Genomic DNA, 11582 nt, shown 5'->3' with positions numbered 1-11582 from the left:
TCTCTATTGTTTAGGTGAAGTGGTAGAACATTATGGCTATGGTAGATGTGTAATACTATAGAATACTGTAAATTTAAAAAGCAAATTTTATCAAACTGATTTTGCATAGCCTATAACGCTTGGTCCCTGTTATTCTTGTGAATTTTTACCAAATTTATTTTCATATTAACTTAAGTTATTTACATAGTTCAATTTACTCACTAAGATTACACCCTTTTTAGCATCAAGCTAAATTCCATTCTACCTCCATTTCAGGGTATGACTTTATTAAAAAAATTTAAATTAATAACAAATTAAGTTCGCCTCATAAAGAAGGATTTTCATGCATTCATTAATTAAAATGTGCAAGGAATGGAACTGGAAAGCGTGGATGCTATGAAATCGTGACGTCGAGCCTACGTCACGGAGTGTCCCGTGAGCCTTGCGGGAACTCAACACGAAGAAACCCAGTCAGTCAGTCTCCACTCTCCAGTCCAGATCAGCATTAGACAATAGAATAGTGAATAGTATCATTGACTGAGGTGTATAGTCATTAGTCAATGATAGTATACATCAACCAACGCAACAACAAACAACACAACACAAAACGATTCACGAATCAATCAGTTCAGTTGTCAGGTTGTCTGGTTGTCTCTATTGTCAGTTAATTAATCTGTCTGTCTAGTGTCTATGGCATTAGTTAGTTTCACCACCATTGGGATTGGATTCACGTTTTACTTAAGTTCATACAAATCAATCAATTAGAATAATTGTTTTGTTTATACAAAATATACACAGGAACAGGATCAACTAAACAAGCTGAAGCTGAAGCTGCATTAGCCTACATAATTGATAGCCTAGGACTGTATTCTCAGTGCTACGGTTTATGTTGATTACAAGCCTTATACAGGTAAATTAATATAACATCCTCTTCCCATCCGTTGGTGTTAGGAAGCCTACTAATATAGGCCTAACACGTTAAGATCTTAATAATAACACTTTACTTCACAGAGTATGCGTCCGGTAACCGGACGTGGATTAGGCGTCCGGCAGTTACTGTCATAACCTAACCTAACCAACCAAACTTGCTGATAGTAAAAAATCGATTGAAGGTTAAATTCTGTTCATAAAATAAAATTTTAAATGCTAAAAATTCTAACAAAAGATGTACAGTTAAGAAGAAATGCTAACTTATTCAAAGCAAAATCTTCGACTAAATGTTTAAGTTACCGATGGGTTTCAAACCAGGGACCTCTAGCATATCAGCGATAACTCTATCCACTTAACCACGAACACCATTATCCATTATTATTTAGTTGTACATCATATCGTTGTGGTAGGCCTAATGGCGTTTGGGGCTCTACAACCAGTGACGTCACTGCTAGACGCCTAATTTAATCCACGTCTGGTTACCGGACGCATATCCTCTGTGTAATAGCTTAGAAGGCCTACAAAAATACGGTAGGCCAAGTAAATTTACTAAATTTTGAACTTGCCATTAAGTTGCCATCTTGGGTTAGGCAATATGCCTAGACGTATTTAGGCCTAGTAGCCTATTTAATATTAAACATACGTAACTTACTAACATACGTTTAGAGATGTGATGAGTTGAGTATATCCTTGACTGGAGTCAGACTCAACTCGGTATAGTGACACAACTGTCGAGTTCGGTTTGACTCGCAGCGCAGCCAACAGCCTGGGTATTCAGTTTTAAGTTAGTTTGGTGAGTCGGCTCAACTCGTTGGCTTATCAGCCAATAGCTTTTAACTTTTGCGAGTACACTCTTTACGTTCAGAGTTTGTAAAGGTTCGGCTTTCTCCGCATGAGTTTGGTTGCTTGACTCGCTTTGAGGCTGTGAGCCAATACATAAGTTAGCGTTTAAGTTAAGGTTTGTGAGTCTGACCCCAGCCACCTCTAATACAAGGCCGCAGCGAGCAAAAAGTGGCAACGTCGCATCTGTGTCTTGGCGAGCGGTCGTCTTGCCATTACTCAAATCAAATCAATCAAATAAGCTTTAGGCCTATTCATAAGGTACACATTGAAGGGCGTCAACCAAATCTATCTTAACTTAATAGGGTAATTTACAAAATTGCATATCTTGGATCATTAACTTATCTACATTAAAAACCTTGAACCAGTAAATGAAAATAATCAAAATTAAATCAATTACTAACGCTAAGAGGGAGGGTGGAAAAATACTCGTCCAGGGAATAGAACGCTTTCTCTAGGCCTACTAAATAAAGTTTTAGTTTTCTCACTAAATTCTTCCTGCTTTGTTCATTTCTAATTTCATTAGGAAGATGCTTAAAACATTTTAATTCTATAGGCCTATAGTATGGTTTTTTTCATAGAATTTTAATTTATGTTTACTTGAAATAAGGAATTTTTTATGCCAAGAGTTGTATGGGTGATAATTTGTCTCAGAGGTGCGCAAGCAGTTTTTTGCAAGAATAATTGTGTCATGGTAAATAAATTGGCCATATAAACTTAGGCTACCGGTACCGTTAAAATTTTCAGTTCTTTAAATTTGTTTTTGGTTGTTTCGTTGTTTTCTAATTTCAAAATTAATTTTAAGTATCCTATTAGCGAATTTCCCATATAGGGCATAAGCTATTACCGTAGTACCGGTACTCTTGGTAAGACCTGGACCCAGGACCGATTAATTTTTTGTTTTGAGGTCCCTAGAGGCCAAAAACACCATCCGTTCACATTCATATATGTAGGCTATATATGTGTCCGTTAGCGCGATAACTTGAGCAAAAATGATCCGACTTTGATGAAACTTGGTACAAACGTGTAAACCTACATTTATTCGAACAAGTTCGCAAACCAGCATAATCGGACCATGGTAACTGGGGTTTATGGGGGGTTTTATCGGGTAAAAATGGGTTTTCCCCATTTTTTGACCCTAAAAAAATCTTGCAATTCCTTTTTAAACCGCATTGTAGAGCTTAAAAAAGTAAATAATGTTGTATATTGAAGTGGTCTTGTATGCCTAATGGTCGCAGAGAAATTTTAAAAATAGTGTAAAAAGTTCCCATGTTATTCTTAAGGTGAAAATGAAAACTGTTGTTGTAGTTTACTTGTTTATGGATATATATTGATAATACCCCCGCCGCAGTAAACCTGCAGACTAAGCGAATTTCCATTTGACTGATTGGATTTACACTGAAATGTCTACTTAAAAATATAACATTTATTCTCTATTTAAATACTTAGGTTTGCTGCATCAGGGAGGGTAAAACTGTTTTTTTTTTTTTTTTGTAAAACGTTAATAGTTAGTAAGAAATAAAAACATTTTCCAAATTTGATCAAAATATGTTCATAAACAAGCAAACTACAACAATTTACTTATTCTCCATAAAAATAACATGGGAATTTTAAATTTACAATTTTTTGGAATTTTCTCCGTAACCATTAGGCGCATAATAACGCTTCAATATACTAAATTATTTGTTTTTTTAAGCTCTTCAAAATGGTTGGGAAAGAAATTGCTAAATTTTATGTTTTTGGGTCAAAAATGGGAAAAACCTATTTTTACCCCATAAAACCCCCCGTTTCCATGGTCCGATCATGCTGGATCGCGAACTCGTTCAAATAAACGTAGGTTTACACGTTTGTACCAAATTTCATCAAAATCGGATCATTTTTGCTCGAGTTATCGTGCTAACGGACACATATATATATATATAAATATATAAATATATAAAAATATATATATATATGAATTTGAACGGATGGTGTTTTTGGCCTCTAGGGACCTCAAAATGAAAAAAAATCGGTTCCGCGTCCAGGTCTTACCATGAGTACTAAATCAAATCAAATCAAATCAAATCATCTTTATTCAAACTGTACATACATACATGAATAGAGTCACAGAAATAAGAACTAACAAGTACATTATGTTTCTTATTTTAACATTATTTTATTTACATACATTGCTAAATCTATGCAATACAATCCTTTATTAATGCTGTGTATTTATGAATGTAGTTAAAACATTTTTTACTCTTTTGGTTAGTTAGTCCTACATAACAAAAGGCTAAAGACAAATTTATTAAATTCGCTCACCAGTCACTAGATCTTGCAATTTGTATTTTTTTCTTCTTTATCATTGAAATTGTTTTTGTAAATATATACCTACAACCAGCTCTAGTTTGCTGGTAGCAAATAAGCTTGATTATAGGATGGATTAATAGAGCTATAAAAAGAAATCTTCTATAGAATAACAAGTTTTATCTTGGAGATATTTTCTTACTAATTTCCTAAATCCCTTTGTGTGTATATTAGTTTTCAGATTTGATGGTAATTTATTAAGAAATTTACATCCGATTTGTGTTGCTTTCTTTGAGAAAAAAGTGAGGTTATGCCGGGGTATATCTATTTGATCTCTGTTTCTTGTGTTATATACGTGTATATCTTTGCGAAACACATACTTATGAATGTTATTTTTGGCAGAGATAATGCATTCTAAAATATACTGGTCATAGACAGTTAGTATATCTAATTGTGAAAAGTGGTTTCTTACAGATGTTTTAGGTTCCAGGTTTAACATTATTCGCAAAGCCTTTTTTTGAAGTTTAAGTATTTTATCTAGGTTTTGTGCACTAGTGCCCCCATAGATTGCTAGACCATATGACAGATGTGAGTGTACATGAGCAAAATAAATACATTTTAGTGTTTCTAGATTACATAAAAATGACATTCTTTTTAAGGCGTATAATCCTGAAGAAATCTTTTTTACTAGATGAAGAACATGAAGATCCCAATTTAAATGGTTATCCACAATTAAACCTAAGAATTTTGTGAATTTTATTGTCTCTACTTGACTTTGCTCTATTGATATGGACAATTCCGGATTGTCTTTATTTTGCACTGTTGAGAAGAACATTTTATTTGTTTTTCCATGATTTAAAAATAAACTGTTTTCTGAGAAATAGGATTGAAAACATTTTAATTGTTCATTACACACAATTTCAAGATACTACGGTAATAGCTTACTGACTTACTTATAGAACTAAATACTCCTTAGGTAAAAAAGTTGCCTAATTTTATAATTTCATTATTAGTAAAACATCGACCAAATAAATGAAAAAAATATATGCTAAATAAATGAAATATCTCTTTATTCCATTAACATTTTTTGAGTTACAGGAACATATAATTAGGTATAACAAAAAAAGTTTGCCTCCCAATGTTTTCTTTTCTTTGTACTTATCCCAAAAGGAATAAACCCCAATTAAAGATTTTTCACAAAAACATAGGTTCATAAGGTTGTTAAACCTAATAATCTATACTAGTGTACCTGTTGCTCGAAATCGAGCGATTGTCAAGTACCGGTATTATACAAAAGTTATTTTAAAACTACAGTAGGGAACAGTCATAATTTTCGATGAGCTTAGAGACCTGACCTTTAAAGACCCGACAAAAGGCTTATGTAACTAATTGAAATACTCACACTATTTAATAGCGCTTTGAAATAATAAACGCTTCTTGTAAAAATATTTTAGCATTTTTTGGACCCGGCCTTATTTTTTAGTGTTTTCTACAAATGTTTCCCCACTTAAAGCTGTTACCAGTAAACATTTCTTGCATGTATTTATTTGATCTGACTTGAGGTAGGTTTACTTTACCACTGTGACAACATGATGAGTATATTCTTCGTGTTTTTTTTTTTACTTACAAAATAAGTTGCTTAGCATAACTGGCAAAAATGATTCATCTCCCCAAGCGTTTGTGTGTACCTGGATTCCTTACTGTGAGACCAGGACTCTCCTCTACTCTTCTCATACGCATAAGATTTCATATTAATTGTCTCCTCCTCCTGTTTTCAATATTTCTCCTTTAAACTCAAGAAATTGTCTGTTCTTCCAACAAAACTGATTGACTGTTTAGATTTGTCTATAACCTCCTAAATATTACACACATCAATATTTACTCCCAAAAAGCTGGCGAGTTTCATTTTATATAGCCTACAGCTGTTTTTGTTTTTAAATTTGTTTTCAATGTAATTCTTATGGGGGAAAATGCGACCTTTGAGAGCGTCTCGTGCCCTTAAGGGTAAGAGTTTTAAAATTCGAAAACCTTTATGCAAAACTACGAATTGAGACGAATTATTTGACACCTCAAACGTTAAAATCAGTCTAGAAATAAAGGAGGAGTTTTGTTCACAAAAACAGACCTCACGTATTAATATAAGAGATATATAATACGCTAATCCGATTTTTGTGAACAGAACTCCTCCCTAATTTTTTGACCGATTTTGATGATTAAAGTGTCAAAAGAATGGCCCTGATCTGTAGTTTTGCAAAGTGTTTTTATTTTTTTGAAATATTTATTAGTTTGGGCACGATCTTCCATCAAAGTTGGATTTTCTTCCATAAGATTAACATGGGGGAATTCAAATATTTTATTGGAAATTTGTCTCCACTAATTTGAGAGAACGGCTGGGCGTAGAAACTTGGTAGAGGTGTCTTGGTCTGTAGATGAGTTATCAAAAGAAAAGCGAAGTAAATTCGCTTAGGGCTCTGCCCCAGAAGCCTTTAAAGACCCCTCCACAGATTTGTTTACATTTTGGTCACGTCGATAATACTTTTTAATAAAACAGCTGTTAATTTTAAAATTGTGTTTTAAACAACACTAATTTATTGGGAGTTACTGAATTGTCCAAAAGAAGTATTTGAAATGTTATTTTCTGATTTTTAAATTGATTTTCTTTTGTATCATGTCATGTGTTGCAATATAAAGTTCCATAACGAAATCAGTAGAAAATCCTTTTATCACAATAACTCTTACAATTATTTCTTACTGAACCATCTTATATCTATTTTACTGGTGTCTGCCTTTTTCACACCTTTTCCCTATATTTTATCATATTATTCTAGACAGATCATCATAGGTTCATGAGATTATTGTCATACATGCTTTCAATCATTGCAAAAATATCGATTGTGTAATACAATACAAAATAATACAAGTGCAGAAGGGCACGGTGCCCATTTGAGCCGTGTCCATATTTTGTTAAATTAGGCTAATAGTGGTTTACAGCAACTGTATAAAACATTTTACAATATTTATGTAGGAAATATGTACATGATTTAGAAAGTCATTAAGCTGGAAAACTGCAATATACTGCAGACTTTTCAGAGAGGTTACTTTCGATGTATTCATTCAGCTTAGTGAAAACATAATATAGATATGTATAAAAATAAGATCCTTGAATGTTGATCCTTGGATCCATTCCAACTTGATCCTTGGAATGTTATTAGACTAACGAAACGGGTCGTGCATGTTTAGTAGCGCTACTCGGCCACAAAAACCATTTAATTTATATCAAAAAAATATATTCTTAAAGTGCACTGAGCAGCAGCCTAAATAATATCCATGTAACTTACTCATATAGTTACAAAATGCTCAAACTCGCATTGTGACATTTATAATTCGGCTTATATTTCTCCAACAGATAATTCATCTGCCGCAGAAGAATTTTATTGTGCCCTTACCATGTCTGATAACATCCAAACACAGAAACCTTGCCTAAAATTGTACCTTTGTTGAAAGATTATTTTTGGTGGCCTATATTACGGACCGTGGCCCACTATGGGTTGGTAACATTATAGAAAATAACATGAAATTTTGGTTGTAAAAAATTGCCCAATGAGTAAATACTATTATTTATGCAGCTACTGTCATCACAGAAATGTCATATTGCTTTTAAACTAGATCACATAATCTTTGATAAGATACGTTGATTAACAATGCATGTAAACGTCAATATTTACGTAATAGCCAATTTACAGTATTATTTGCTTTTTGGAAATGCCACATTGCTATGTCATTTACATTATTTGTTGCCAATTAAGCCGCACGACCATAAACGAGGAGGCCCCTAACAGTACAAGAATAAAAGCCAACTTCACTTCAAGTATATTCCACTACACCTAACATTCCGTAGAGAGATTATATTGACAACTTTATGTAATTGGTAAGGCTGAGACAACTAACTGACATCCCCCATGTCAAGGAATTCCAGCTTTAACAGTAACCCCATAACCAATTTCTCAAAACTGTGCTAGAGGGTTATTCATTGGCACAGAAGTACGATATGAACTGACGCAACGTGACGAAAGAAAAATCAAACTTAAACTGTAATAGATATACCTCCCTTTGAAGTTAGAACGTGTCTTCCCAACAAACAGATTTTTTTCAAATAAAATCATAGATTAATCTACCTTAAACTGATGAAATCACGGAAGTGTTTAACTACAAAATATCTACCAATACGATTTCGACGGGTTTCACCTCGTTCCTCAATATTCTTGTTAGGAAATTTACAAGGATTCTGAAAACTACAATAAACTCCATTTAATCATGATTTTTAGTGCAGCTGTTGCCAAATCATTTAAGCAAATACATGTTTTTATACATGCAATTAGACTAGCCGATCGGTGTTTTCAAAAGACACACTTAAATTAAAGAATGAAAAAGCAAAGAAACAGTAAATTTTTATACATCATTTTAAAGGTTGGTTATTGAAGAAGTTTTTAGTAACACATTGGGTACATTTACTGATTTTGTTGAAATTAAATATTTACTATTTCAATTTACATTCGTACATATTACAATGTAAAAAATCGAGAAAGCCTGGGCAATTTGATATATTTTACCAAATAAGAAAAATGAATTGACATAGTAGGCCTACTGTATTTCTTGAGAAATCATTGAAAGAACCGATTTGTTAACCATGGAAACTTAGCAAAGTCATAGAACGCCACCAAGTAGAAGAAATAGAGATTTAAAAAAACAATTTTCCATCGTTATCAACCTTTATAATGAAGAACACCTACAGCTACAATGTGAAGATTCCCACAAACAATGAACAAGGATGTTAGCCGAAGTGCTACTATTTTGTAGGAAACATGGACTTTATGATTATTGGCAAAGGAAACCCCTCTAAGTCTGAATTAAACTAGTACGGCAATGACATTTATCATAAAATATATGTTTTCATAAAAGTCAAGTGATTTTAAAAGAATGTGACTACATCCAAGAAACCTAAATAAAACTTTCATTGAAGGATTCACATTATTCACATTATTATTCTCATTATTATTCACATTTAAGGGAAACAAAAAAACATCTGAACGCCATTAGGCCTTTCAATTCTGCATTTTTTCATGTAAATATAATTTACGATATAACAGTAACTAGCCAAATGAATGCCAATTGATGCAAATAAAATTGCAACAGAGAGGTTATGCAGAAAATCAGGTAGTTCTTAGTCATGCAAACAAAACGTTATCGGGCTATAAAAAATTGACTGAAATCTGTAAACGTACTGGCGACAACAGGGGGTACCATGCAGACTACATTATCATTGACGAAGATTAACATGGACAACTTAATACGGCTATAAGTGGGAAAAATTTAAAAAACCAGATCAACTTTTGAAAAATGAAAAAAAATATTTACAAGAAATTTTGATTATATGGAACTGTTAGGTACGTAATCTATGAATTGAGTCTTTTAAACACATCAGAAATTATGATGACTTTTATTTGTTTTTAAATAACCACTTCTTTGCAATTGCTTAATTTCGAGCAAGGTGTAAACTAGTTGTGAATTAATGTAATAAGGTCAAAACCTATTGGGCTCGAAGTAAAGGTGTAATGTACTCTTAACCTAAGGAAGAGCTACGTTTCATCAACTCCCCTTTCAAGTTTTACAATACTGTATAAAGATTATAAGACAATGATAGGTTAATACATACCTCCGTAAAATAGTCCAATGATTAGTATTGCTCATTAGTGATTAGTATCAGCTTATAAGTTATATTGCGAATACAGCATTTTTCAAACTTACAACTCGTCAAAAACATAATTAACAATTAACACAATTAACAAAACAAGGACTACACGAACTTAAAAAACATTAAAATGGCACGAATACACAAACATTTTGATAGCTCTATCATAATAATACTGATTTAGTCCGGCGCGGGGCAGGGTTGTTAGCAGGGAGGTCTACGTCACGTCGTCTCCTCTTAAACTGCTATCACTGATGATATCAGATCTTCGACCAGCTATTTTATTTGATTTATTTTTATTTTTATTTTACATTCCAACGGACAGCTTTATTTTGATATTTGGTACAATTCAGTGCAATAACAAACAAGACTTGCTTAAAGCTAATTATACAATAATTTTGAGTGAAAAACAAAGAATCAGAATCAAGTAATAACAAAACAAAAAGGAAAAACTGTTGTTCTCGAGTTTAGGATCTTATTGAAAGTCGAGTGAGACCGGAACTGTAATTTTTCGTTAAGGATGCTCCTTACACTAATTGTCATTATGAATTTTATAAACCTCAAACTCCTCCAAGGTGTCAAGTGTGCTACCTTTCCCACAGATATGTAGGCCCTACAATTTCTAAGCCCTAGTCAATGCTACTCATTGAGTCAATAGAGTCGACCAGGTGTTGGGCAAAGGCTGATTTTTGTTAAATCATTTTTGGAGTTGGTGTACCTTGTTGCGGGTTTCAAATGTCTAATCCATGTGGCCTATATATTATTTGCATGGGCAATCTGGGCAACTGATCTTGTAACCTTGAAACCAAACCAGCAATAAAGAAAAAGAAAAAAGGTGTTTACAAAATGTATGTAGTATTTTGGTCTGAAAATGGTTACTTATAGCTCCCACAACGACCATGGTAATCTGTCTGTGTGTAATCTGTCTGTCTCCATGATATACTTTCTTTTTACCATTAAAAAACCTTAAAAGAGAACAAAGAAACTGCGCCTAATCAATGGACACTTGGCCCATAGGCTGCTGGCGATTATTTAAAATTTCCCAGATCCATAAAAAATGAACATAATTAAGTTAGGTACCTACAGTTTACCGACTTTTTTGATGTCATAATTACAGTTCTCAGTTTCTTGGTCGGCTACACACCCTGGTTAGTTTAGTTGGTGGCTCAGCCGGTAGCGTCATATAATTTGGGCCCAAGGCAGCAATGACGTGGGTTCGGATTCTGGTCACTGCCAAAACATTTTTACATTACACTCCACCTTCGTACTGAGTACAGCTCACACCTTGCTTTGCTTGGTTACCTCCACAGTTGCCCACAGCCAAACAGTCAATGTAGACGGGAAAATGCAAGATTAAATAAGGCTGCCATCCCCTTAAAACAAAAATATTCAAGAACATATAGTTTTTCTTGTATTTGCACAGCAAAGTTTTCTCTGCAAAACGTGTTTCTGATTAGACAATATTCAGATTTGAGGTGTTTGTATTGATTAGCTGGATTTTATTTTACATTTTGACCATGGCAGCAAAACCCTGATATTTGATCATTATGATGTTATCGAGTGTGTAGAAATTATTAGAATGTTGTGAACTGATTGTTAAAAACCTGTTTTAACTGATTAATACATTTTTATAATAAGGTATGATCATTTTCGGAAGTGGACACAGATGAGTTCAGACATAAAAAAGGAATCTAATTCAAGCACAAACAACTAAATGAGATAATTCCTGATGTATTATTTTGAAGAATCACTCTAAATGTTATGTTTCCCCAACAAAAATTAAATTCAGTAATTCCTT

The sequence above is a fragment of the Macrosteles quadrilineatus genome, unplaced genomic scaffold (assembly GCF_028750875.1).
Source record: "Macrosteles quadrilineatus isolate MER2022 unplaced genomic scaffold, UCM_ALF_1.0 Scaffold_5__1_contigs__length_97177068, whole genome shotgun sequence".
Lineage (NCBI taxonomy): Eukaryota > Metazoa > Arthropoda > Insecta > Hemiptera > Cicadellidae > Macrosteles > Macrosteles quadrilineatus.
This window is presented reverse-complemented; position numbering follows the sequence as displayed.